Source organism: Gracilinanus agilis, chromosome 1 (genome assembly GCF_016433145.1).
Source record: "Gracilinanus agilis isolate LMUSP501 chromosome 1, AgileGrace, whole genome shotgun sequence".
NCBI classification, from domain to species: domain Eukaryota; kingdom Metazoa; phylum Chordata; class Mammalia; order Didelphimorphia; family Didelphidae; genus Gracilinanus; species Gracilinanus agilis.
Genome location: NC_058130.1, coordinates 361,222,007 through 361,248,323, shown reverse-complemented (window position 1 = coordinate 361,248,323; position 26,317 = coordinate 361,222,007).

The window sequence follows — 26,317 nt, the reverse complement described above, 5'->3', positions numbered from 1 at the left end:
AGTCCAAGGAAACAAATCTAGAGTATCGACGTCCCAAAATACACACAGGCTCACCCTGACAGCTACTCCCAAAGCCAACTGCTAACTCCAGAGTCATTGTGTGAAAGTCCCCTGTGACAAGATTCCAAGTTCTCCTGCCAGCTTGCCAGGTCTGCTCTCTGCTAACTAAATCTTTAATCTATGTTTTCCTATAACAGTACCCAAATGCTTAATACGTGTTCCCCTTACTCTGCTGTTGCAGTTGTATTTGGCTGCTTGTGTTTAATTCATGCTAACTTTTCCCTATGATGCCTTTTTCTCCATTGTGTCAGATGACAAAGATGTGTATGCGTTTTTTTTAAAGCCTTATATTCTGTCTTAGAATCAATATTATGCATTGGTTCCAAGGCAGAAGAGTGGGAAAGGCTAGGCAATGGGGGTTAAGTGACTTTCCCAGGGTCACACAGCTAGGAAACATCTGAGGTCAAGTTCGAACCGAGGACCTTCTGTCTCTAGGCCTGGCTCTCAAGCCACTGACTCACATAGCTGCCCTCAAAGCTATGCTTTAGAGTTTATACAGAGTTTAAAGTTATAGGGAGAGGGGAATGTACATATCATTGAGGGGGACTGGTCAATGAGGGCCTTACCCTTAGCACTTTTGCAAGAGTAATACAGAAGCTCGGTGAGCCTGCTTCTGGAAATGGAGAGACTCCTTCTGTGGATACTTCAGAGGAAGGAAGCAATCAGAACATACCCATGCCTTCCTTGAATCATTTTTGGAAACAGATTCACCAAACCTTCACATAGTTATTGTACATGTTCTAAGGACTATGCCTTTGATGGTCTATTTTCTCGTTATACACAAATTTAGAAATAATAGTACAGTAATTAAAAGTAATGTATAAAAGAGGTATGAGGGCCTCTTTAGAATCATGGACTCTAGAGCTGGAAGGGACCTCATAGATGATGTAGTCCAATTCACTTCATTTTACAATTTAGGAAACTGAGGGCTAGGGAGATTAAGTGGCTTGCCCTTCTAACAAAAAATCTCTAATTAAAGCTTCCTAGTCTAGGCTTTTTTCTGTTCCCTCAAGTTTAGATGAAAATAGCATCTTCTCTTTAGAATTCACTCAAGGTGATTTAGGGATTTTCTCACCTGGGGTCTCTGAACAGAACTCAATGGTCCATATTTGTGCTTCCAGCCATACTTTTAGTGAATCAGGAATCCTCCAGGTGTCAGAGTGGGCTTATGTTATTCCATCCATAGCACTTCCTACATCTTAGTTAAATTTCCAACACCCAAGAGAAAGCTAGGAATTTCAAAAGAGCTATGGAGTCCCTGTCTCTAAAATATAGTAATTGATAATAACTTACTACACTTAGAGCTTTTAAAATAACAAAGCTCATTCATTACATATTTTTTTCAATCCTCCACATAACAACTCTTGGCAGAAGTAGTGTTTGTTATTCCTTAGGTCTATGGCAATCATAATGTTAAATCTAGCCTATGGGAGATCTACTATTCATAGGGAACAAGAGAGCAATAGAAGCCTTTCCAGATGAACCTAGAAGTTTGATCTGGTTGTATTGTTAGCAAGATTATTGATCCTGGGAGGAATGCTCTGGTTAGCAGTGACAATTAGGGGTATAGCTGTGTATTGATTCAGGCAGAGTCCATAGTGTGCTAGGAAGAACACCAAAGGAAGTGACCAAGTGGATACTGAGTATAGGGAAGATGAAAGGAAGATCGAAGCAACTAAGGTAAGTGGATTGAATGAGAATGCCACAGAGCTGAGAGGTTTACTTCAGAGTCAACATGTAGCTGGACAGTCAAGGTTGTCCCATGACAAGAAGTCATCACTGAGATGAACTATCTCTGATGGATATGTGGGGATCTTGTACCATTGGCAAGCTGGAACTATTTGGCTACCATATTTCTCTAGTGTTCCAGTATACAGATGAGAAATGAAATGAGAGGCAGAATAGCATGTGACCCTGGGCAAGTAATTTAATACCTTTGGGCCTCAGTTTTCTCATCTGTAAAAGGTGAGTGTTGGAGTCAATGACCTCTGAGAGGCTTTCCAGTTCCAAATCTGTGATCCCGTGAAATATCTTACCCAAGATCATAAGGGTAGGAAGTGGCTGAACTGAGAATGGAATCCAGTTCAGTTGAGACTTCAAGTCTATCTCCTTTGCAATGTATGCTTTCTTGAGAAGGGGGAAGAAGGTGAGAAGTCAGGTATCATGTGCCTGAAGGAAGAGAGAAAATGACTGAGCCATTAAAGAATGAACTGATACATAGTGAAGTGAGGAGAACTGGGACATCACTGTGCACAGTAGCAGCAATGTTGAAATGATCAGCTGCGAAAATCTTGGCCACTCTGATCTGTATAATGATCCAAGGCAATTCCAAAGGACTCATGATGAAAAAATGCTATCCGCCTCCTGATAGAGAACTGAAGAACTCTGAGTGCAAATTGGAGTATTTTCTCACCTTATTTTTCTTTTTTTGGAAATATTTTTTGGCAAATATGATTTCACAGATATAATCAATATCATATCCCTTGCCTTCTCAGAGGCTGGAGGTGGGGTTGGAGGGAGAGAGAATTTGAAACTCATAATTTTAAAAGAAAAGAATGTTAAAATGATAAATTAAAATGCAAATAAAGAAAAGAATGAAGATCTTGCTGAAGACATTAGAAACAAGCTTCTATGACCGAGCTAACTGCTTTTTCTCTACCTGTGATCTTTACCCATAATTGTGGGCAAAAGTACTGCCCCTACTGTACAATCTATAGGGAATAATGCTTTTGAATACTTTCATTCCTGGTGGAATTAGTCAGAGCTTTAGAGCTGTCCCTTGGTCATGCCAAATAATAGAGACTAGTGTATGTATGTGGGAGAGAATGGGATGCCTACTGTGTCCCCGAAGGCTAGCTTCCTGAAGGAGTTGGTGTGTTGGGACTGAGGCCAGGGTAGAGTAATCATAAATTGTTTTCCACTTTTCATAGGGCTTCTAATCCGCCTCCTCTTTGACTCTATCCCTTTCTGGCCTGCTATTTACTGGTCCATTTTAAAGACCTGACTAAACCTCTGCCTCCCCCCTGCACCCATGGGTGTTGCTGAGTCAGAACGAACATTTCACATGGAGGAAAGGATAAAAGTTGACTTTTAGCCAGACCCCTTCCCTCTTTTTTTTTTTTTTAAACCATATGTGCCCTTTCATTCATGAATTTCCTGTGCATAAAATGTAATTTAAAACACTTAAAAACCTGAATATTTGCATTTAGAAAATAATTATTTTTATATGGAATAACCTATGATTGGTTGTGATAATTATGCTGAAGTTGAATCTAATTATTCCCAGCTTTCTGCCCTATGTGTCTTTCAAAGGATGCAAAATGAATTCTATTTTAAAACCCTCCAACGTCAGGGTCCTATGGTTCTTCAATTAGGAGTAAAACAAATGTCTCCAATTATGAATACAACAGAGTCAAATATTTTCTTTGCTGTTGTTCAAGATGAATTGCTGGCTTTTTTTAGTATAGCAGAACACAAAGCAAATTTCTTATAATAAATGTCTGTCATGTTTTGCACATGGGACAGAAAGGAAAGAGGTAGTCAAACCTCGTGAAGACTCATTGAAGAGGGGAGGGCAGAGACCAATCTGATTTAGTGTAAAATTTCAGCTTTAGAATATTTTTTAATGAACTGAACTGTGATAACTTTAAGAACATACTCTATAGGATCATTTCAAACTCCCTTTCTATGTAGTATACATTAGATTTAATTCTGAGGGCCACATTTTAGAAAGGGCATTGAAAATTGTTAGACAATATAAAAGAATGACTAGGGTACTGGAGTTGGAATCTGGAACACTTAGATTTGAGTTCCACTTCAGTCACTTATTGAGTTGTTTAGTCATTTTCATTTTTGTCCAACTCTTTGGGACCCCATTTGGCAAAGATACTGGAATGATTTGCCATTTCCTGTTCCAGCTCATTTTACCGATGAAGAAACTGAGGCAAACAAGTGTAAGTGACTTGTCCAACATCACACAACTAGTAAGTGTCTGAGGCCATATTTGAATTCGGGAAGATGAGTCTTCGCGATTCTAGTTCTAGCACTCTATGTGCTATGGTACCATCTATTTGCCCTAGTTTCTGAGTGTCCTTGAGTCAGTCACAACTTCCAAGTACCTTGGTTTCTTCACTTGTAAAATCAGGGAGCTGGACTAGATGGTCTCTCAAACTTTTTCATCTCTAGGTATGTGATTCTATGATTCTAAGAAACTCTTGAAAATAAGTTTGCTTTCTTAGATACTTACAATCAATTTAGAGTCTAAGAGCTGGTTTGGAGCTGGTATGGAATCTAATTTCTGCTATTACTTAAATCCCTCTTGGCCCAAGTTTTCACATTTTAAAAATAAAATATGTTATTGTTCAGTTGTTTCCAACCCTGTGATCTCATTTGGGGTTTTCTTGGTAAAGATACTAGAGTAGCTTGCCATTTCCTTCTCTAGCTTATTTGATAAATGTGGAAAATGAATCAAACAGGGTTAAGTGACTTGCCCAGGGTCACACAGCTAGACCAAATTAGATCTCAGAAAGATGAGTCTTCTTGACTTCAGGTGCAGTGTTCTATCCACAGAACCGCCTGGCTACCTCTGGCCTCTGGGACAGACTAGTCCAAATCTTCCAAGGAGAGCATCGTGTCCTGATAATGTTCCCCAGCTCTGCAGGACATCCTTCTTGAGTAAATGACAAAGATACTTCCTAGCTTCCCTCATAACCTGGATATGAGGGGAGAGCCATACATCAGAAAGGACTTAATGGACTCTAGGCTAGATGAGTCCCCCTGGGGTACAGAAGAGTGAGTCTTCCTGACTCTAGGTCCAGCACTCTATCTACTGAGCCACCTAGCTGCCCTTGTTAAATAAAAGGGGTTTAACTGAATGACAATCTTCAAATTCCCTTTTAAATCTTAGTCTATGACCTGTGATATGCCTGCTCTTAGGCTGTTTCCTGCCCCACCAAGAAAGAAACAAAACCAAACACAAAAACTTGTTTACATTAGTAATTTGTCTAACTAGGCATTTTTTGTATGGATATTTCAAGTATAAATATAAACCAATTTTTCTCAATTATTATAGGATTTAAATTTGTGGGTTCAGAATGAATGGTGCTTGACTTCATCAACTTATTTGGACAGATATATTGTGGCAAACCAGGAAACACTTAAGGGCCTGGGAAGACCACACATGGAAGATGCAGGTGTGTCTAGGGTTGAAAAGACCTATTCATATCATTTTATCCTCATCCAAAGTAGAACATTCTCCGTATGGGCCTGCAGTTGTATACCAGTAATTACTCGGCCTTTATCCAGAACCATCAGTCTGTTTGGAGTAGGATTTGAAAGAGATCTGCTGTAAATGGCAAACACCGGGTTTAACAAATTCAGGAATGATTGGAGCCCTGGCCTGACTTCTGTTAATCATTTTTTAAACCCACCATAATTTCATGTTATGTTTTCTAATTGAAGCATATGTAAATGGTTAAAAGGGAAGTTTGTGTTTCTATAAAGGACTATGTATTTTGCCTATGCCTGGCCTTGGGAAGAATTATGAAGTAGGTGAAGTTTGATTCCATGAGGGCTAACATTGCAGAGGGAGAGAGTGAGAAGAGTTCACTTGGATGTGGAGAAGTCTCAGTCCCCTTGGCCAGAGTGTATCCTTATGATAGCTGGTCTTGGTGGCATGGGTTCCCCATCCAGGCAATAAATAGTAAGACACAGCTCAACTAGAAGAGGGTGGCCTGTCCTCCCAGCCCTGGGCTTTTCCATCTTTGTCATTGAGGGCAAGCTTGCTAACTCTTTCTGACCCATAACCCCTCTACCATATTTTGGCTGTTCTTGGACTCCTGTTGTCTTTCCTGGCCCTGTCCCTCTACCATCAGGCCTCTGTCATTATAATACACACTTTGGGACCTTTCTGCCTCTTCCTTCTTTTCTCCCTTTTCCCTCTTCCATTTATTCTCTTTAACCTGGAGTTTGGAGTAGGTAGGATTGAAGGAAAGGAGTCTTTAGTTCAGGGTCAGGTGAGGGAAAGATGATTTGTAGATGGTTGATCCATGTGGTATAGGATGAGAGGAATGCAAGACCACTATGAGCAGCTGATGGATGAAGGTTACCAGAGTCAAAATCTCAGTCATTCTGTGCTAATTGCAGCTCTGGTTTTCATCTCTGAAACTCTGTAGAGAAAATACTGAGCTTGGAAATATCCATGCTGTTAGATTAAAATGAATATATCCAAGTTCTTATTTTCAATAAAGTTTATTAATAATCACTTGAAATAGAAAAGGCAGATAAGCATAGATTTAAAGTCTCTTTCTTACTCTAAGTCTGACCATGTGTAACTCATCCTGTAAGATCCGTCTGTCTTACCTGCCTGCTTAGGGAAGTAGCGCTAGATGGGGTCCACCCACACCCTTTCATTTACATTCACGGATGCAATGCTGGCATGTAAAAAATGGGATGAACTGGGTTGGTAAGCCAGGAGGGGGAGGGGATGAAATACCCTCTACACAATACCCCCATGATCCTTTGGGAGACTAGTCTTGTCAAAGGATCATTTAAACATAACTATCTCATACTTCTAAAGATCTTCTAGCTAAAAGTACATACAATATTGCACTTTCTAAGAGGAAGTTACAATAGTTAGAGATAAGAGGGAAATAAAAGAAGAAAACAAAAAAATGATTGATGAATGCATTGACAAAATGCCAATTAGGGGGCAGTCCCCTTTGGCATAAGACTTTACATTCAGAGTAAGCATATTCAACCCCCTTCAGCTCAGTTCATTATATCACTAAGTTCATTCTGGATCTTTTGATGCAGTGTGTGGCTTCTATAGGCATCTTTATGGCACCTTCTCTAAAAAGATCCACTTTCTTGATTTGGGGTGTTGGCAAGTTTCTTTTCCTGAAATTTCTCCAAAAGATTTTAAATCTTGGATTTTAGAATAATTACACAATCCCCCCGAGGAAGGTATTGATTAACATTGGTATCATTGGGATACATGGGTGAGTTATGAGGTATATGAATCAATTGTCAAAAGAAAACCAACCCCCCCCATTCCCAAATAAAAGAAGAATTAAATTCTGGATAAAAAAATAAAATCTTACATGTATAAGATTCTGAGTAAAAAAAAATATAAACCTGTAACAGGTCCTTGAATCATTAGCAAGGCACAATTAAAATGAATTATGTCTCACAAGCCTGTAGGACAATTGCAGTGATATATCACTTCACCCATCAGCAGCCAGAACTACAGAAAATTGCCAAACTATAAGAGAGAAGGGACTAGGTTTTAGTAGCAAATGAAAAAAAAATCATTCTCTGTTCTGATTTTACCTTCACTGTCAGGGAGAGGGGAGTCAGAATAACACACAAAGTGGGATGCTTGATAAAAGTGTGGAATGGGGAAGACCTGCATTTGATGTATGTCAAACAGCTGCAACCTTGAACCCCAGACAAGTTCAAGTCCTCTGACTTGGTGTAGAATCTCATCAATACCACCAGGATTGGTTGGTCTCCTTGACTTTTTTGCTCCTTGGCACTGTGCAGATTAACTTTGTGCTTTCTTGGCACTGTACAGTGGCTCTTTTTTGTTCCCTTCTCCTGGAATCAGATACAGTTATTAAGCAAAGTCCCATAATATTTATCAATTCATGGCAGGTTTCCATAGTCTAAAGCTTTGGGGTATGCATAGTTATTAGGGCTAATAGATACTGTAAACTTATTCTATAAGATCGAAAACATTAATACTGATTCCATGTACTTCAAGTACTACAAAGGATAGGAAAAAAATTAAAAAAAATCAAATATCCTATTGCAAATATAAAGAAAAAAATAATAAATCATAATTTCATAGTTCACATTCCAGGTGACAATGTTTTAGCAGATCAGAGGCACAACACAAAGGCTTTTCAATAAGAAATGAGATCTATTTCTTTTCTCTTTTAACTTGGCCATGATCCACACTGTGAGTGTACCTGATTTTTTCACCAGGTAAAAGCCTTTTAAAAAAAGTAATACAACAACTAATGCAGATTCTAAGAAGTACCAAAATCCTCAAAATTATAAGAGCCCATTTTAGGGGAACTGGAAACAAACCTGTTCCTTGAGGCCATGAGAGGTTCCACCAGCTATCATTAGGATTCACGTGAGTCTCTTTAGCTAGTTGCTGTGTGTCATTTAAAAGCTTTTGAAGCTTATGGATATTTGCCACAAGTTCTCCATAAGAACAACAAGACTGATTGATAAATGCACATGCTCCTCTCGATGTGGCTGTGAGCATGTCAAAGGCCAGTTGATTTTGTGGTTGCCATTCTGTTAGATTAAAATTAATATATCAAAGTTCTTACTTTCCATAAAGTTTATTAATAATCATTTGAAAGAGAAAAGGCAGATAATCATAGATTTAAAGTCTCTTTCTTACTCTAAATCTGACCATGTGTAGCTTATCCTGTAGAATTTTCCATCTGTCTCACCTGCCTGCTCAGGGAAGTAGCGCTAGGTCTACCCACACCCTTTTATTTATGTTCATGGATGTAACCCTGGCATGTAAAAAATGGGATGAACTGGTTGACAATCCAGGAGGGGGAGGGGATGAAATTCCCTCTACACAATGCAAAAAACAAAGAGAATACTTGACCTGGTTTCAAGCCTTGACTCTGTCACTTATTATGTGACCCTGTACAAATCACTTTATCTTTAGGCTTCAGTTTTTTCATCTATAAAATAAAAAGGATGAACTAGATCAGAGACATTAAACATTCAGTCTTGGGGGATCAAATATGGCAGCTATGTGGCTCAGTGAATGGAACACAGGGCTCAGAGTTAGGAAGACTCATCTTCCTGAGTTCAAATCCAACTTCAGACACTTACTAGCTGTGTGACCTAGAGCAAACCACTTAACCCTGATTACCTCAGTTTCCTCAACTCTAAAAAATGAGCTGGATCAGGAAAAGGTAAACCATTCCAGTACTTTTGTCAATAAAACCCCAAATGGAATCACAAAGAGTCAGACGTGATTGAAATGCCTGAATGACAACAACCTCAACAACTCCTATGGCAACTCTGAACCAGATTAAATGTAGTTCCTATCTGATTTTAATGTGTTAATGTATTAATTTTAAAAATAATATACAAATATAAACATGTGTGGTTTTCCAAGTTAATATGTGACCTATGGGGATCCTTATGTATGATTTAGTGGCCCCTGTTTTATTTGAGTTTGACACCACTGGACCATATGGTTTTTGAAGTTCCTTCCTGCTCTAACGTCTGAGGACCCTGTGCTTCCTCTCTATCCCTTTGTTTCTATTAATGTACCTTGTTACTCTGTTTGAATTCTTGACCTAAATGAATTGGAAATGCCATCCTTATACCCTTTAACAGCCCTGGATTTCTCACAACCATTCTCCCTTCTCCTATAATTTCTCATGTTCTTCATTACGCCTTCAAGCTTCCTTCTAAATCTAAATCTCTGACCCTGGGATCCTGTGATATCATTTCTTTAGGCTGTAGAAAAGCTGAGTATTTATGATAGATAAAGGCATAATGATCCCCTCTGAAACATCACAGTGTTGTAGAAGGAATGTCAGGCTTAGAATCAGAAGTTTTGGGATCAAGTTCCATTTCAGTAATTATGGGCCAATCTCTTAACCTCTCTAAAACTCAGTTTCCTCATTTACAAAATGGAGAGAAAAACACTAACACTTCCTTCACAAAGTTGCTATAATGGCTGTCTTCCTGACTGAATGAAAAATCATTTTTAAGCCCTTACCTTGTGTCAAGCACTCTCTCAAATATAAAAGTGAAGATGGAGTGTTCCAGGGAAGGGAGAAGGGAGAAAGGGAGGGAGAGAATTTGGAACTAAAAAATAAAAAAAAATGTTACAAATTGTTTTTATGTGAAACTTGGAAAAAAATAAGCTGTTACCGGGAAAAAATAAGATGAAACTGGGAAAAACTAAATTTACTGGGGGAAAAAAAGATGTTAGTGGGAAAGAATAAGATGAAACTGGGAAAAAATAAAGATGAACAAAAGAGTGAAGATAGTTTCTGTCCTCAAGGAGCTTACTTTCAAATAGGAAGAAATAACATATAGGGTTGTGGTGGCCAAGTGGTGGTCCAGGAGAGATAGATATCTTGGTCTGGAAAGTTTCAGGGATGATAACTGATGCTATAGGGGGAGTAGGTTGGCACATCCTTTCTAGGAGCAATTATAGAATTGATTTGATTATAGTTTCATGAGGGAGTCCTTGTCCATGACATGATGGTTAGTATGATGACAGGGTCTGGGTGGAGGGAGGCGTAGAATGTGATGGGAATGAGGTAACCACCAGGCAAGAGAGGCATCTCAGGAGGGGAGTTCTGAGCAAGAAAGAGTTAATTAAGTTCTCTAAGGCTTGGTTTCTGGTTTAGTTGGCATAGCGACTAGTGAGATATTCAGGGAGTGAAGCAATATATGTAAAGCATTATTTTCTTATCCTTATATTGACATTTTAATAGTAACCTTTACCATGACCCAAAGGAAAGAGTAATGTATCTCAGACACTAAGATACATAAGGCAAAATGTTTGCGGCTCTGAAGGCTCAAACAAGACCATGATTCTGCTTCTGAATATAGTATAGTTGGCCCTATTCTTACCATCTGTTCAATGCTAACATTTACATTACTGATTTTGATTTTAATTTTGTAATTATTTGAAAAATTTCTTTTAAATATTTAAATATAACATTTTAAATATTTTAAAAATTAAAATTTTAAATATTTATTTTAAATATTTAAAATTAAATACTTAAATATTAAATATTTTAAATATTTAAAAAGTTTGAAGATCAAAAGAATGGGAATTATAGATATTATACCTTCTTACATAAGTAAAAATTCATGTTAAATATCATTTCTACCAGAGTTACAAGAACATGTTAAACTGGAAAAAACAGAACTATTAAATAGTTAGAAAAACCATTCTTTAATTATAGATAGGAGTTCATCACTAAATTAGGCTTCCTCGCAGAGCTGTGTGCTATAAACCCACACAAAGTCCCAGACTCTGGCAGCTCTGGTCACTCAAGTCCTGGGAGGGCCACCGGGAGATGACAACTCCAAAGAACAAAAGAATTTGGGAGACCTATACATACTAATTTAGGAATCTAGGGACAGGGAAAGATGATTGACATTACCATAGCTACAAGGAAATGGAAGTGTTCAAATTATACTGACAAGTGTAACATCCATGATCTCAAGGGGGGTCAAAGTTGCCTCACAGAATTCCATAGTGCCCCCTCTCCTGGAGTTCTGTGAGGCAGCTTGGACCCCACTTAAGATCATGGATGTTACACAGAATACAATCAAGCTTGAGAAAGGAACCATAGGTAGATGTGGGAAGCCAAAAAGAGAATAGATAAAAATCTGAGACCCCTCTTTTGACACCTCTTATGATCCATACCTTTTCTTATTGTAAAAACATTATAGACTTATTGGAAAGCTTTGAGTCCATAACCAGACCAGAAGCTACTGAGTTAACAATTTCTCTCCTTGACAATTTCTCTCCTTGATAATTAAGAAACCTGAACCCTAAAAAATATATTACTTAAATAAAGACTGGAGCCAGACAATTTTGTCCAGGCTATCTGACCAGGTGCAGATCTGTAAATCAAGGCAGAACACAATTAGTAAACATCTCCATGAAATTTATTTCTGCTCCCAGAATTAACCCCTACTAATTGGTGGTTGGAATTTGGCCCTTGTCCTTGCACCCATGTCTCTACTTTTTAGACTTTAATGGATTGTGTATGATTTGTAACCCCTTCACAGCTGTGACTCTTTCTTTGTGTTCTTTGTATGAAACCAGTATAAAATAAAGTCCAAATCCCATTAGAGCAACATGGGCTAACCACTAGTCTGGTTCTTCTCATTTTCTTTTTCCTGTCTTAACAATCTGATGCCACTAAATGACACTCAGGACCCCAAAACTATATAGAGGCTGGCTCTCTATAGGTAGAAGCTGGGGTGTAAGGGAAGGGGCTATTTACACTGGCTACTAAAGGGTGGTCCCTACACAGGTGTGGGTTTTCTTGAGAAAGGGTCTCTGATACAATGGGAGAAACTACTGTGATAAAAACATATTGTAGCATTTGATTAAAATCTGTTAATTCTACCTAGCTAAGTCTATTAAATATCTTTAAGTCTATTGTTCTAGTCTGAGATTCCCTTCAGGGTGGATTCTCATGGGAACTGGGATAAGCTTGGGTCTCCAGCTTATAACTTGGGGTTCATCAGATCTTACTAGGCTACAAGTTTGGGAGTTTCTATATTCCACGTCGACAAACATGATGGCTAACCCAGAGATATTGTGTAAAGGGGTAGTCAGAAAGTCCTCTCCTGACTATAGAATGAAGCCTAGGATGATCTCAGTTTCTGTCAAAGGTCCAAGAGGAGGAATTTTCAGAAACATAATATATCAGGAAAAAGAGGTTGGAGTTGTAGTGACAGGGCCTAATAGGAATCTGTTGTGGGGAGCTTGAGGTGAACTCCTGAGGTTTGGGAAGGGTAACCTTTACAAGAATGCAAGACTCCGAAACTTAGCTTAAAAAAAAGATAAATCTATTAATTTAGAAGGTAATGTTGAATCTGGCCTGGAGGACAGCATAGGTGGAAGACTGCCTTCTAGGTGGAACATCATAGATAGAAAGCTGTTTCCAGACGACATCAGTTCTGGGGTCTTTATACTCTTTACAACAGTGAAGATTTGACTGTGCCATGGTGAAGACGTGACTCTAGAGTGATATGTACTGAGGCATAGGCAGGAGGGGGAGGTTTGCCTGAAGACATAAGGGGTGACCCTCATAGTTGAGAAGATAGATGGATGTCTGAGATACAAGTTAATGATATCAAGGAGGCAGATCTCTCTGTCCATCTCAAATCTAAAGGATGATCCAAGGAGGATAATTCTCTCAGGGTCTTATCAGACTTGAGAGTTATCAGATGTTTTGGTTTAGGAGTCATAAGAATGTAAGAGAGCAAAGGATTTTCCCTGCTTATAGTTTGCCTGAAACACTTCTATAGTTTTGGGGGTACAATGCCCATGCTACCCGTACCCAGGGAAGATTGTGAAATAGCCACCCTCAGGATGAGAAGCTAGAATCTATTTGGGGCAGTGGAGGCTTCAGGCCAGTTCAGATCAGATTAAAATGGGAAGAAGCACAATTGAGAGGAAACAGTGTTAGCATAGATGTTGATGTTATGGGGTACAGATGCTTTAAGAGAAGGAAAGAAAATCATGACAAGAACCAAGATAAAAAATGAAATCACATGAGTTCAGAATGAGAAAGATAAGGCTAGGTAGTATTTAATGTGAAAAAAAGATCTGCAGGCTTTAGGGGGCTGCAAACTCAATAGAAGTCATTGGTATGGGGGACAGCTTGATGGCTCAGTAGAATGAAAGCCAGCCCTGGAGATGGGAAATCCTGGGTTCAAACTTGGTCTTACATTCTTCCTAGCAAGTCACTTTAACCCTCATTGCCTAGTCCTTACTGCTCTTCTGCCTTGGAACCAATATATAATATTGATTCTAAGGTGGGAAGATAAGGGTTAAAAAAAACCCATCAGTGGTATGCCATGGTAGGAATGTGATGCTAAGGTGTATTAAGAGAAACATCATGTCCCAGATGGGGGAGGGAATAGTCCCACTGTACTATGGTAAAACTGCATCCAGAGCTAAAAGAATGCCTGCCCTTTGATCCAGCCATAGTATTTCTGGGTTTGTACCCCAAAGAGATCATAGATAAAAAGACTTGTACAAAAATATCTATAGCCATGCTTTTTGTGGTAGCAAAAAACTGGAAAACGAGGGTATGCCCTTCAATTGGGGAATGGCCGAACAAATTGTGGTATATGCTGGTGATGGAATACTATTGTGTTCAAAGGAATAATAAACTGGAGGAATTCCATGTGAACTGGAAAGACCTCCAGGAATTGATGCAGAGTGAAAGGAGCAGAGCCAGAAGAACATTGTACATAGAGACCAATACACTGTGGCAAAATAGAATGTAATGGACTTCTGTACTAGCAGCAATGCAATGACCCAGGACAATTCTGAGGGATTTATGGAAAAGAACACTACCCACATTCAGAGGAAGAACTGCAGGAGTGGAAACACAGAAGAAAAGCAACTGCTTGAACACATGGGTTGAGGCAGACATGATTGGGGATGCAGACTCAAAATGACCACACCAATGCAACAATCAATAATACGGAAATAGTTCTTGATAGATGACACATGTTAAAACCAGTGGAAATGCGCGTCAGCTATGGGGGTGGGGGCTGAAGTGGGGGTGAAGGGGAAAGTAAGAACATGAATCATGTAACCATGGAAAATTTTTCTGAAAAAAAAAATAAAATAAAAAAAGTGTTCTTAAAAAAAAAAACAAACAACTGCATTCAGAGAACTGAGTTCAATTCTGCAAGAAGCCTGGGAGTTAGGACCTTGACAACCTACCTTGTTGGTGAATCTTTTCCCAATGCTAGTGCCCAGTGGACAAATTCAAGCTGTTTGTGAGCCCCAGAATTACCTGAACGAGTGGAGGGAGAAAGTGCTTGCTATGGGCGGCTGGACAGAGGGGAGGGCCATGCAAAAAATGCCCTCCAATGCTAGGAAGAGGGGGAACAAGCAGCTCCAGAGTGCAAGTTCTGCACATGTGCCATGGCTTTGCCAATGTTGACTAGAACTTGTCCAGAAGAGAACAAATAAGGAAATGAGGGAACTCAAGTCCACTTCCAGAGAGAACTGAAAATGCTTGGATGAACACTAGTGGCAACATTATTGCTCTCTTCAGATATTTGAAGGACACATACATAGAAGAGAGATTAGACTTCTTTACTTGGCTCCAGAAGGGAAAAAAATAGAAGCAATGGATAGATGTTGCAGAGAGGAAAGTTTTGGCTTAATTTAAGATAAATCTTCCAGTTGGTTAGGCAGAATTATCAAAAGTGGAATACAGATATCCCATCCACATTGTGGAGGTTAGGAATGTGGTGCCCCCACAATCTAGAAAGTTCACATAAAATCTTTTGGCCTTCCCTTTGTACTAGAGAAGTCTGAATTTTTTATTTTTTTATAGGGTGTTTACAGTACCTTGTTATAAAATTTGGGTTAAGTACTTGGTCATAGGTTATATGTAGGTCAATATTAACATTTCTAGCCTTTGAGGGTAATCTGTTGGCTTTCAAGTTCTTTTTGCAAACTTTAACTTTTTATTAATTTTAACTTTAAAAGAGAAATTGTGCATATTTATGATATTAAAAGAGAAATATATTGATATTATATTATGCCATATGTATGTTTTATTAATTTTTAATATCTAAACTTTTTCTGTGTCTTCTACTGGCCTTTGAGTGCTGTCTACAGCTTCTGCAAAACGGACCCCAAATTCCTATTTAATTTCTTATGCTGACCTCAGATCTAGCAAAACCATGATGGGAAAGGTTGCAATTTGGAAGAGATATCTGTAGTTTGTTTATCTCCAAAGGTAATGATTTTCCTCCCATCACTGGAGGTCTTCAAGTACTTGGCCACTTACTGGGATAGTGTAGGAAGAACTCTTTTTCAGGCAAAGATTGATGAGAGCAACTTCTGGAATCCTTTCCATCTTTGAGATTCTTTAAGTAGGTGAATCCAGAGAAACTAAGGAGTCTAAGAGGGGGGTGGGGATGAGAAGATTAAGTAGAAACAGAAGAGCTATCAATCAATCAACAGGTGATTCATTAAGTAATTACAATGTCACAGAAGTGGATAGAGTGCTGTGTATGGAATCAGGAAGATTCATCTTTGTGAGTTCAGAACTGGCCTAAGACACCTAGTTTAGCTGTGTGATCTTGGACAAGACACTTTGCCTCAGTTTCCTCATATGTTAAATGTTCTGGAGAAGGAAGTGGCAAACCATTCTGGCATCTTTGCCAAGAAAACCCCAGATGGGATCTTAAAGAATCAGATATGACTGAAAAGAGCTTGGTTTCTATGAGTAGAAATGTCACCTCTTCTTTTTAAGATTATACAAAATGTATATTTGATTGGGCTTTCTCTGGACATATGAAAAGCTGACTTTTTCTGTTTTTAGTTGACCACAGGTATGTGACTCAACACTGAGGGGGATGAGTGCTTAGGGGAAGATAAGCCTCTGGCAGCTTCTGGCCATGTGTGACTCATCATTGAGGGGGAATGGTTTTATATAGTAAGTTTTTGGGGGCCCCTGGTTCTTTTCCCCATCTCGTGACAGTGGGACAACTTGCTATGTTGGTTAAAAAAGAGAGGCAGCTTTTCTCTTGCTCCTTTCTTTGATCCTCCAGGTGGTATAACATAATAGTGAGATCACCTGAAGGGATGGGTAGGTGAGTGGTGCTCTTCTTGCCCCTGGTTGGGTGGTGATCACTTTCACATGGCAACTAGAATAAAGATTCTCTGCCTCCGTTTCCTTTTTGTATTTGCTGCCCAGAGAAGGTGACCAAACCTCAACCATGAGAAGGATGTGGCTAGGCTTGAAAGTGACTTGAAAGTGGGAGTTTCAGAAGTTTTGTCTTTTGGGGCCCATTGGGGAGAGCTGAATGAAGGCAGGGGCATATCACTTACCTTGATACAACCAAGTTTCCACACATTTAAACAGGTCCACAGAATTCATTTTAACAGGATTTGACTTGTTAAGTCTGATAATGGAGGAGTCTTATGGCTTAACATTTGGGTCTTGATATTTCCCCTGTCTTTGTGGCTCCTTTAAAGACTAAAGATAAATGATACTTATCAGCACCTGCCGTGCAATGGCTAATCTTTCTAGCAATGTTATACATGACTAGGGTTAATTTGTTTAGCAGAACTTAATGAACTCAGTCTTATTGAAAGATTTGTATTCAGCCATCTGGAGAGCAAAGGAAAATATACACACCTGGAGGAATTTATCAGCTGTAAGCAAAATACGGAGTGTGGTACGTTAGAAAAAGCACTGGACTAGGAGTCTGAAGATCTCAATTTAATCCTTACATTTGTTACCTGTGTGGCCTTGGGCAAGTCACAACTTCTCTAGGCAGTAGTCTCTCAATGTGTGAAATGAAGGGTTAGTAATTTCTAAGGACCCTTCCAATATAAAATGATGACATATGCTGATGTTGAATCCAGGAGGTGTTACCCCCAAATGATTGACCACTTCCCTAGAAACATTACAACTTCCCTTTCTTTTCAGATATCTGACTTTGGGGTTATTTTTTTAACCAGGATCTACTCTCATTCCTCAATGGCTATCTCTTAAAATAATTTATTGGAAAACTCCTCCAAGTATGAGCACCAGGGTGACACCCCCCCCAAGTTGTTGATTTCCCAAATTACATGTATCTGAGCAATGTTCAAAAAATAGATATTTTCTTCTGACCCTCTATTCTTTACATTGGAATGAAGTTAGTTTTATGTTAGTATAATTTGGGAACCTCAATGGTTTTGATTAATAGATGACTCTGAAAAGTTATATACTAACCAGACCACTCTTACCTTTAAAAAAATTATATGAAGTTGATGCTTAATTGAACTTAAGAGATGATTTATGCTGTTCTTTACTTTTGTCAGAAAAAGAAGTCCACAAATATGGACTTACCTTAGTCAGAATAGCTAAATTGTGGCAGAGATGAGTTGTTTGTTGTTGTTGCCATCATTCAGTCATTTCCAATTCTTCATGACCCCATTTGGAATTTTATTCACAGTGATACTGGAGTGATTTGCCATTTCCTTCTAGCTCATTTTTGATGAGATGAGGAAATGGAGGAAAACCAGGTTAAGTGACTTCTCCAGGGCCACACAACTGGCATCCAAGACCAGATTTGAACTTAGGGAGATGAGCCTTCTTGACCTCAGATCCAGTGCTCTATCTACTCACCAAGCTACCTATCTTCCCCGGCACAGATGGTGCTATAACTAAATTTCCCTAAGTCCTACTAAGGCCCCTTGCATTATCTCAAACACTTTTTCTCTTTTCTTCCCTCTTAATTTTCTCCCAAGTTATTTTGGTTTATCTCTCCCCAGAATTCTCAGTTGCTCATCTTTTGGGGTCATGTACATTGTAAATGTAAAGGTCCCCAGTATGAGACTAACTCCAATAGCAATAATACCAATAAATTGCTCTACAAGTTTCAAGTAGATTTCACGTACATAATTTTTTTCACAGGAGTATTGATTTCAAGGTAGAAGGCACCTTAGAAATGACCTAGTACAAAACCCTTCATTTTATAAATGAGGGAACAGGCCCAGAAAGTTTGGATAACTTGCCCAAGGTCATATAGAGAGTGAATGATAGATCTGGGATTCAAATCCTCATCTTATTACAAGCCTAGTGATTTTCCCTCTGCAACATGGCAGGAGAATCATTATTGTCCTTTTTGTTGTTCTAGATGAGTAAATTGACAATGAGAAAGATTAAATGATTTGTTTAATATCATGCAACTAGGATATGGTTGAGCAGGCATTTCAAAAAGGAAGGAAGGAAATAAATATTTATTAAGTACCTATGTGTCCTATGTGATGCTTTACAAATATTATCTCACTTGATTTTCACAAGGATCTGGGAAGTAAATTCATATTATTCCCATCTTATAGATGAGGGAACCAAGGCAGATAGAGGGTAGGTGACCTGTCCAGGGTCACCAGCTAGAAAAAGTCTGGGGTCAGATTTTAATTTAACTTAGTTCTCTCCTATATTGTCTAATGATTTTCTTTTGTGAACTTTGATGTTGAAATTTAAGAATCTTCCTCTTCATTCTCTCTCTTTTTTATAGGTAGAGTTGATGATTATAGAGTGGTGGAAAGAGTTTATAGTTTATAGTTAGAAGACAATATTCAAGTTCCATCTTCTCCACTTATCAGCTCTCAGGCCTCAGGTGAATTACTTAACTCCTTCTGGGTCTTATTTTTTTTTTACTTGTAAAAAGTTCAATTAGATGATCCCAAAAGATGCTTCCAGCCCTAAGTTTTGTGAACTAAAGTCCATGAGACTGAATAGAAGTCATCATCAAAAAATGAAAAACAAAAACAAACATCTGATGGCCAATAGGAAAATCTGGTTTATGAATGTATTCTTGTATTTAAAAGAGACCTTCCCTCCTATTCCATATTCTTCAAGATTTATTTCTACTAGGGCATCCTTTTTCAGAAGAAGTAAATTTTATGACCTGTTTAAAAAGACTGTAAGGGGAAAAAAAGAGCAATGCATGAGATTATTTTATAGGCTGGGCTCTGCGACTGATTTTTGCAATATAAGTCTCCTTTTCCTTGTCCTGGTTGCTATGTGATGCTGAACTCTGGGGAATGATGCAGATGGTTGGTAAGTAGCAAGTCCTTCTTGCTCTCTCCTTTTACATTCAGGGGCTCACAGAATGAGATAGGTTGTGAGGCTTACATGTAAAAGGCAGGGCTAAATAACACCTAGGGAACTTTAATAATATCCTTGGCAGACCCAGCATACTGCTAGGCACAAAGGAGGAGGGTGATCAGAAAACCTTTATTAATGAATGGATAGGATTGCAATCCAGACAGGAGTAAAGGAACACTTTTGGGAAAGTCAGAAAGAGGGGAGAAAGGAAAGAGGGGATGGAAACTGACTTGCAAGAGGTGAGGATGCTCCTAAATAATTATTGCAACCATGCCATGAGTTGCTTACTCCCACTCTATGTTCTATTCTCAGATCAGCTTGGCTCATGTCCAGCAGACTATGTATCTAGGCCACACTGTTCATGATTTCCAAGGCTCTGAATATAATTTTTCCCTCAATAGGATGTAAACTCCATGAGGGCCTGAATGTTTTATTTTTATCTTGGTATCCCCAGTGTCTAGCCCAGTGCCAGGTGTATAGTAGATTTTTAATAAATGTGTGTTTAATGAATGAATGAGGAATTTATATGTGATACCACTGGAGGATATGTATCCATTCTCAGGGAAGGGATAAACACTGTGACAGCTTGGCAACATCATTGTTCTTTCTCTTCCTCTTCCTCATTCCCCACTGACATACATATTGGCCAAGTGCTTAAATGGACTGAAAGTGAGGTAGAACAAATAGGAAAACAAAGAAGATGATGATATATATATATATGTATATATACATATATACATATATATATACACATTAATATACAATTTATATAATGATATATATATATATCAATAGGTACAATGTATATAATGATATAGATAATATATAATTAACTGAAAAGGAAAGAACAACAAAATCAAACTAAACACTGTAGTTACAAAGATCAACTTTGAACCAGAGAAGAGAAAATACATCTTCCTTCTTTTGTTGGAGATGTGGGGGCTCCCTGAGTATGGCATGCTGCACATTCTGTCACACAATTGTCTTAACTACAAGGATAGCAAAGAAGGGTGCATTCAGAAATTAATGTGATATAAAAAAAGATATCGATAAAACTTAATTTAAAAATCATCTCTGGAGTCATCTTGTTTGCTTCAGTGTTCTCTTCTGTAAAATGAGGACCATAATAGCACCCACCTCTCAGGCCTGTCATGAGGATCAAATGAGATAGTAATTGTCAACTGCTTAGCACAGTGCCTGACACACAGTAAATACAATATAAATGTTGGCTATTTTTATTATTATCATTATTATCTGAATTGACAATGTAGTTTTTGTTTGTTTTGCTTCTGGTTATAATTTTGCAATTCAGATTGTGGAATCATAAAATTTTTGGAGCTTGAAGGGACCTTAGAGATCAGTTATGCTGGTGAATGTTGTGGCTTTCTAGATGATATACAGAGAAGGAAAGTGAAAGTGGCTATTTGAGTCCAAATTCACAGAGTTAGGATGTGGCAAGACTAGAATTTAGATTTTTTTCACCCCAATCAAGTCTTTCCACTTTCCCATGCTACCATCTTGAGCCTTCATTAATGGCTTTCTCCCAGAGGAATAGGATTTCTAGGCCTATCAAATAGAGCTGAATTGTTCCAAGAGCTCTTTCCCTTCTCCTTTAATCTTCTCAATGTTTAATATGTGGGTGTAGCTAACTAACATGTTAGATGCTTGAAAGAACAAATCCAGGGGAAATGACAGAGGGAGAAAGTGACTCAGTTCTCTAGTTCTTTTCAAGGAAATAGTTCTACCTAGAAAAAGGTTCACCGCCTCAATCCCCTGGCCCTGCCACCTGCAGGAATCCTGCCTGTCCTACCTAGTGCCTTCCTCTGCAGTGAATAGCCATGCATCTATCAAGCTCATTGCAGACAGCCCTGGCCAGGTTGGCAACAACATCCATACCCCAGCAGTCTCATTGCTGGAGAGGAAAGAAGATGATGAAGGATAAGGAGGAAGGAAGGAATTGGGAAACTGGGATGATCTCCTCTTTCTCCAGTCCTTCTCTGCATTTTAAAGTGCCCATCACAGGACCTGTTGTATACCAAACCCATTATCTTTGCCTTTTGCTTGTGAGCTACAGCTGAAGCTCCTCAGTAAGCTGACCTTAGCTATCTGCCTGAGCAGAGAACAGGTGTGTGCCTGGTAGCTGACCAGGCTCCTGGCTGTCATTGTGCTCCCGGGGTTCATGTGTTTGCTTCCAGACTGAGGCTTGTTCCCTGGTAGAGCTGTGAGACTGGCTTTCTCTTGCGTGACTGAATGGACGACCTTTGGGGTGGTGTAATTTTGTGTCACTGAAGACTGATGATTGTGCCTTTCTTCCCCAAAGGATTAGGAACTAGAGAATAAATTTTAGACATCAAATAACATTTATGAAACTGGAAGTGAGGAAGGAAGGAAAGAATTCAGAGAAGGAGAAAGGTAGGAGGGTCACACACTCCACCTTTCCCAACTTGTTTTTTGCTTTATTTCTTTCCCCTATTTGCATTCACTTACAGATTTATTGACAGAATGTCTTTTTTCCCTTTCTATGGGGCCAAAATCTCGTCTCTGGCCCAAATCCCATTCTCTATGTGACTTTGGGTCCATTGCATCAATTTTCTATGTTTTGGTTTTCTTATCTGTAAAAGGAGTGGATTCATAAGATCATAGATTTGTAGATGGAAAGGACCTTATGCAGAAAGCACAAATGAGTGAAAAAAAAGTATTTATTAAGCACTCACTTAGGGCAGCTAGATGGCACCAAATTGCACCTTATAAGCCCCAGGCCTGGAGTTAGGAAGACTCATCTTTCTGAGTTCAAATCTAGTCTCAGAAATTTACTAGCTGTGTGACCTGGGCAAATCCTTTAACCCAGTTTATCTCAGTTTCCCCAACTGTCAAATCAGCTATAGAAGGAAATGCAAACTATGTCAGTATCTTTGCTAAGAAAACCCCAAATGGGGTTGGTCCCAACTAAAATGATTAAGCAACCATGACAATAGCAAGGTACCTGACACATAGTAAATGCTATATAAATATTAGCTTTTATTATCATTGGCATCTCCCTTATCATAATGGGAACTCCTTGAGGACAGAGGCCTTTTATTTAATTTATCTTCCTTTATATCCCAAACATGAAGCACAGGGACAAGCATATAAGTGTTTAATAAATATTTTTGATGATGATGATGGTGGTGGTGGTGATTTCCAAGCTTCCTCAGACTCTAATATTATAGATCTTAATATAGCAAGGATTTCTAATTTTAATTTTGTTTTTGTGGGTGTTTTTTTCCCACCAAGTACATATGAAAAACTCACCATTATATAATTAATCATCTTTTAGAGTTGGCATGGCCAAAAGAGTCCATCTCCCTGAGACTCTCTGATTTTAGCTAGCCGGTTCTTGAGTAATGGGCTAGTTCATCATTGGGCTCAGGCTCGAAATCTTTTTTAGCTTCTCAGTGCTGCCAGAGATTGTGCTCTACTGGTGAAACTTCCAGGAACCCAAGACTACCTCCAAAGAGTGAAGAAGGATCAGGGGAGGATTTCAGGAGTGGCTAGCATCCCATAGCAGGCCATTTCAAAGTGGCTTCCGTAATTTAATTGCTTGTGCACTGACAGTGCACTTTGATTCTGATTCATTTTGAGAGTTAAGAGCTGGCTTTGTTTCTCTGCTCTTTCTCTGTATAATTTGACCTTTGGGAAGCAAAGGAGTCATGTGGCATGGAAGGATTGGAATATTCCCAGCAGAGGTCTTTGGAAGCCAAGCTTTTGAGGCATAACACACAACAGTGACAGAAGCCATTTTTTTGTCATCTCTTAGTCACAATCTAAATCTACCTACATATTGCTTTTTCCTTTTGAGTCTAATCATCTCTGCATCACACGAGGCCTTGGGAAAAGAGATACTATCCAGGATTCTGTCTTTAATCATTTTTCTCTTTCTACCTTAGTGTTCTTATATGTTATATATCATGGTGCTCTTAATTTTGTGGGGCAAGTTAGAAACCAGAAGAATATTGGATTTGGAGTCAGAGGAGCTAGATTTGAATCCTGTTCTAATTTATGAGCTTTGTGACCCTAGGTGAGTACTTAACTTTCCTGGGTCTCAGTTTCCTCGTATGTAAAAGGAATTGGACTAGATGACTTCTTAGGTCTCTTCCTATCCTAGAACAGGTTCCTTTGGTGATTTTTAAGACAATTTAACTCTAGGTAAGACTTATGTCAGAGGTTTATTTGTGACTGGTAAATAAAGTTAAAAGAGAGAATTAAGTCTGAGGCCACTATTTAGCTAGAGGCAGTTCTTTTAAATGTTTCAAAGAGCCTAATATTTGATGTGAGAGAAAGCATTCTGGTGAAGAAACCTCCATTCCAATCAAGGCTCTGAGATATAGACAGCCCTTCTTATTTGAAGATACTGATCCTCCTCCCCTTTCCCCAACTAAAGCCTTGAATGAGTATGGCTGGGCTTGTAGCTTTTAAAAAAGATCTAGCCAAAATGAGTTCAGTTTTAGATATGTTGAATTTAAGATATCTCTGGGTTATTCAGTTTGAAATGGTCAATGGACAATTTACAAAGTGAGATTGAAGCTCCGGAGAGGATGTAAAACTGCTTTATCTCTATCCATGAGTCATCTGATGGATGCTGATGAAGTTGCCAAGGTAGAAAGTATAGAAGGAGAAAAGAAAAGGACCTAGGATAGAATCTTGGGGAACTTCCATAATTAGAGGGTATGATAGGGATAATGAGCCAGTAAAGGAGGTTGAAAAGGAGTTGTCAGTCAAGTAGTAAGAAAAGCAGAAGGTGGTGTTATGAAAACCTGGAGAAGAGAGACTCTCCAGGACAGGATAGTCAACATTGTGAAATGTAGTAGATAGGTCAAAAAGGAGCAAGATTAGGAAAAGACCATTATATTTAGAAATTAAGGAACTGTTGTACCTTTGGCAAGAGCAGTTTCAACTGAATGATGATACTGGAATCCTTGAATTTGAGTTGGGGTTGGGATGTGGATAAAGAATAGAGGGCTTTGACTACATGACATTTATAGCATTTGGCATTCTTTATCTAATAAATAACTTCATTTATCCTAGTGGTCATCATAGTGATATTTTCCTTGGTCTATCCTTTGCATCCAAAAAAATATCAGTTAGATCAATACATTTCCTTTCACTCCAGGACCAATATGAAATCATCTTCTTTTGGTATCTATTTTCTTCATGCCAGGAATGACAGAATTAGTAAAAATCTATGAAAAAAATTCTGTATTAAAACACATCTTTTTAAAGCTGAGTTTCCAATGATTTAAAATCTTCTTGGTTGCATTTGACATGAACCTCAGGCTTAGGGTTTTAGTTCTATTTGCTTCTGCCTTTTGAACTTAGAAACATTCACTGTGACAGATGCTGAGTATAGAGTTATTTGCATTATACAATCTTAACCTGTAAGAAGAGACATCTCGATGCCAGTATATGAGACAATGTGGGGCAGAGAATTCTGTAACCTTCTCATCCACTGGGTAGATATTGAGCTCACTCTCTCATTTGACATTATTCAAAGAGTTAAAAGAAGGTAACACAGAACATTTATTTACTTAAGGTTGAGCTCCTGAGACCAGGCCTTTCCTTTCCTCCTTTTTTTTCCTTCCGAAGTACCCATTGCCCCATCCTGGCCTTAGTAGGACAAGGCATATAGTTTCTTCAAATGCAAAGCCCAAGTTTACTTTAGTGTGAAGGAAATTTTGTGGAAACAAACTATGTATAATTGAGGCATATCAAACTATCATTCATTCAACAAACACTTGTTCAGTGGCTATTATGTGCAAGGTGCTCTAGCAGGAATGTTCCTCTCTTACTATTTTTCAGTTTGGTCTCTATTCTGATAGTTTTGAAAGCTACATGTTGAATTAATTACATAAATTAAAAAGGATAACAGGCTATATGTAATGGAGATGTATAGTTTCATGCACTATCTCCTTCTGGTCTACTTTGAGGGTGGAAATGATTAATTTGAATTGGAATTTGTTAAGTTCAGAATTTTTAGCAAATAAAAAATAAATAATATTAAATAAAATAATGATGATAACCCCATCTGCTTCAGTGAAACTGATCTAGTCACTATTTATTTAGTAGGCTTGTGTTTTCCTATTTCCTTGCCTTTGTGCAGGATGCCCTGATCATCTAGAATAAGCTGCCTTCCTTTCCACCTATCCAATGCCTACCCATTCTTTGTTTGTCCCATTCTGCTCCTTTTCTGCCCTTTATTTCTCATTCAGGCCTACAGTGCTCTATACTTACCTCTGTTCTGCACTCCACCAACATTTTCCTGTTGTTTCCTATTCTTAAGGACCCTGTTTTCCAAAAGAGACAATAAATAGTAATGATGTGAATCATAGAAGGCCCTTAAAGAGGGATGCTAAATTGTGGCAGGCTCACGGGTGAGAAACTTCTGCATCACTGGAAACCCTGAAATCATTCTACCCAGGATGCTGACAACTGTATTTATGTGACATAGCTCTCCCTGGCTATAACACAACTCCATATGTGGGCTTTCAGGCTCATATAACTAATAAAGTAAGGAACAAATTTGACATATAGTACTTAAAGGCTCATAGTTATGGAGTTTGGGGGTATTTTTGACTCATTTTGTATCCTAGCCAGCAGCCCTGTGGTATCTGAGCTGTGTTGGAGAAGGGAGGGAGAGAGAGTCAGAGACAAAGAGAGACAGAGAGAGAAAGAGACAGAAAGAGACAGAAACAGAGAGATAGACAGAGGCAGAGACAGAGAAGGATAAAGAGGGGGAGACAGAGAGGAGGAGAAGGAGGAGGAGGAAGAGCAGGAGAGAGAGAGAGAGAGAGAGAGAGAGAGAGAGAGAGAGAGAGAGAGAGAGAGAGAGA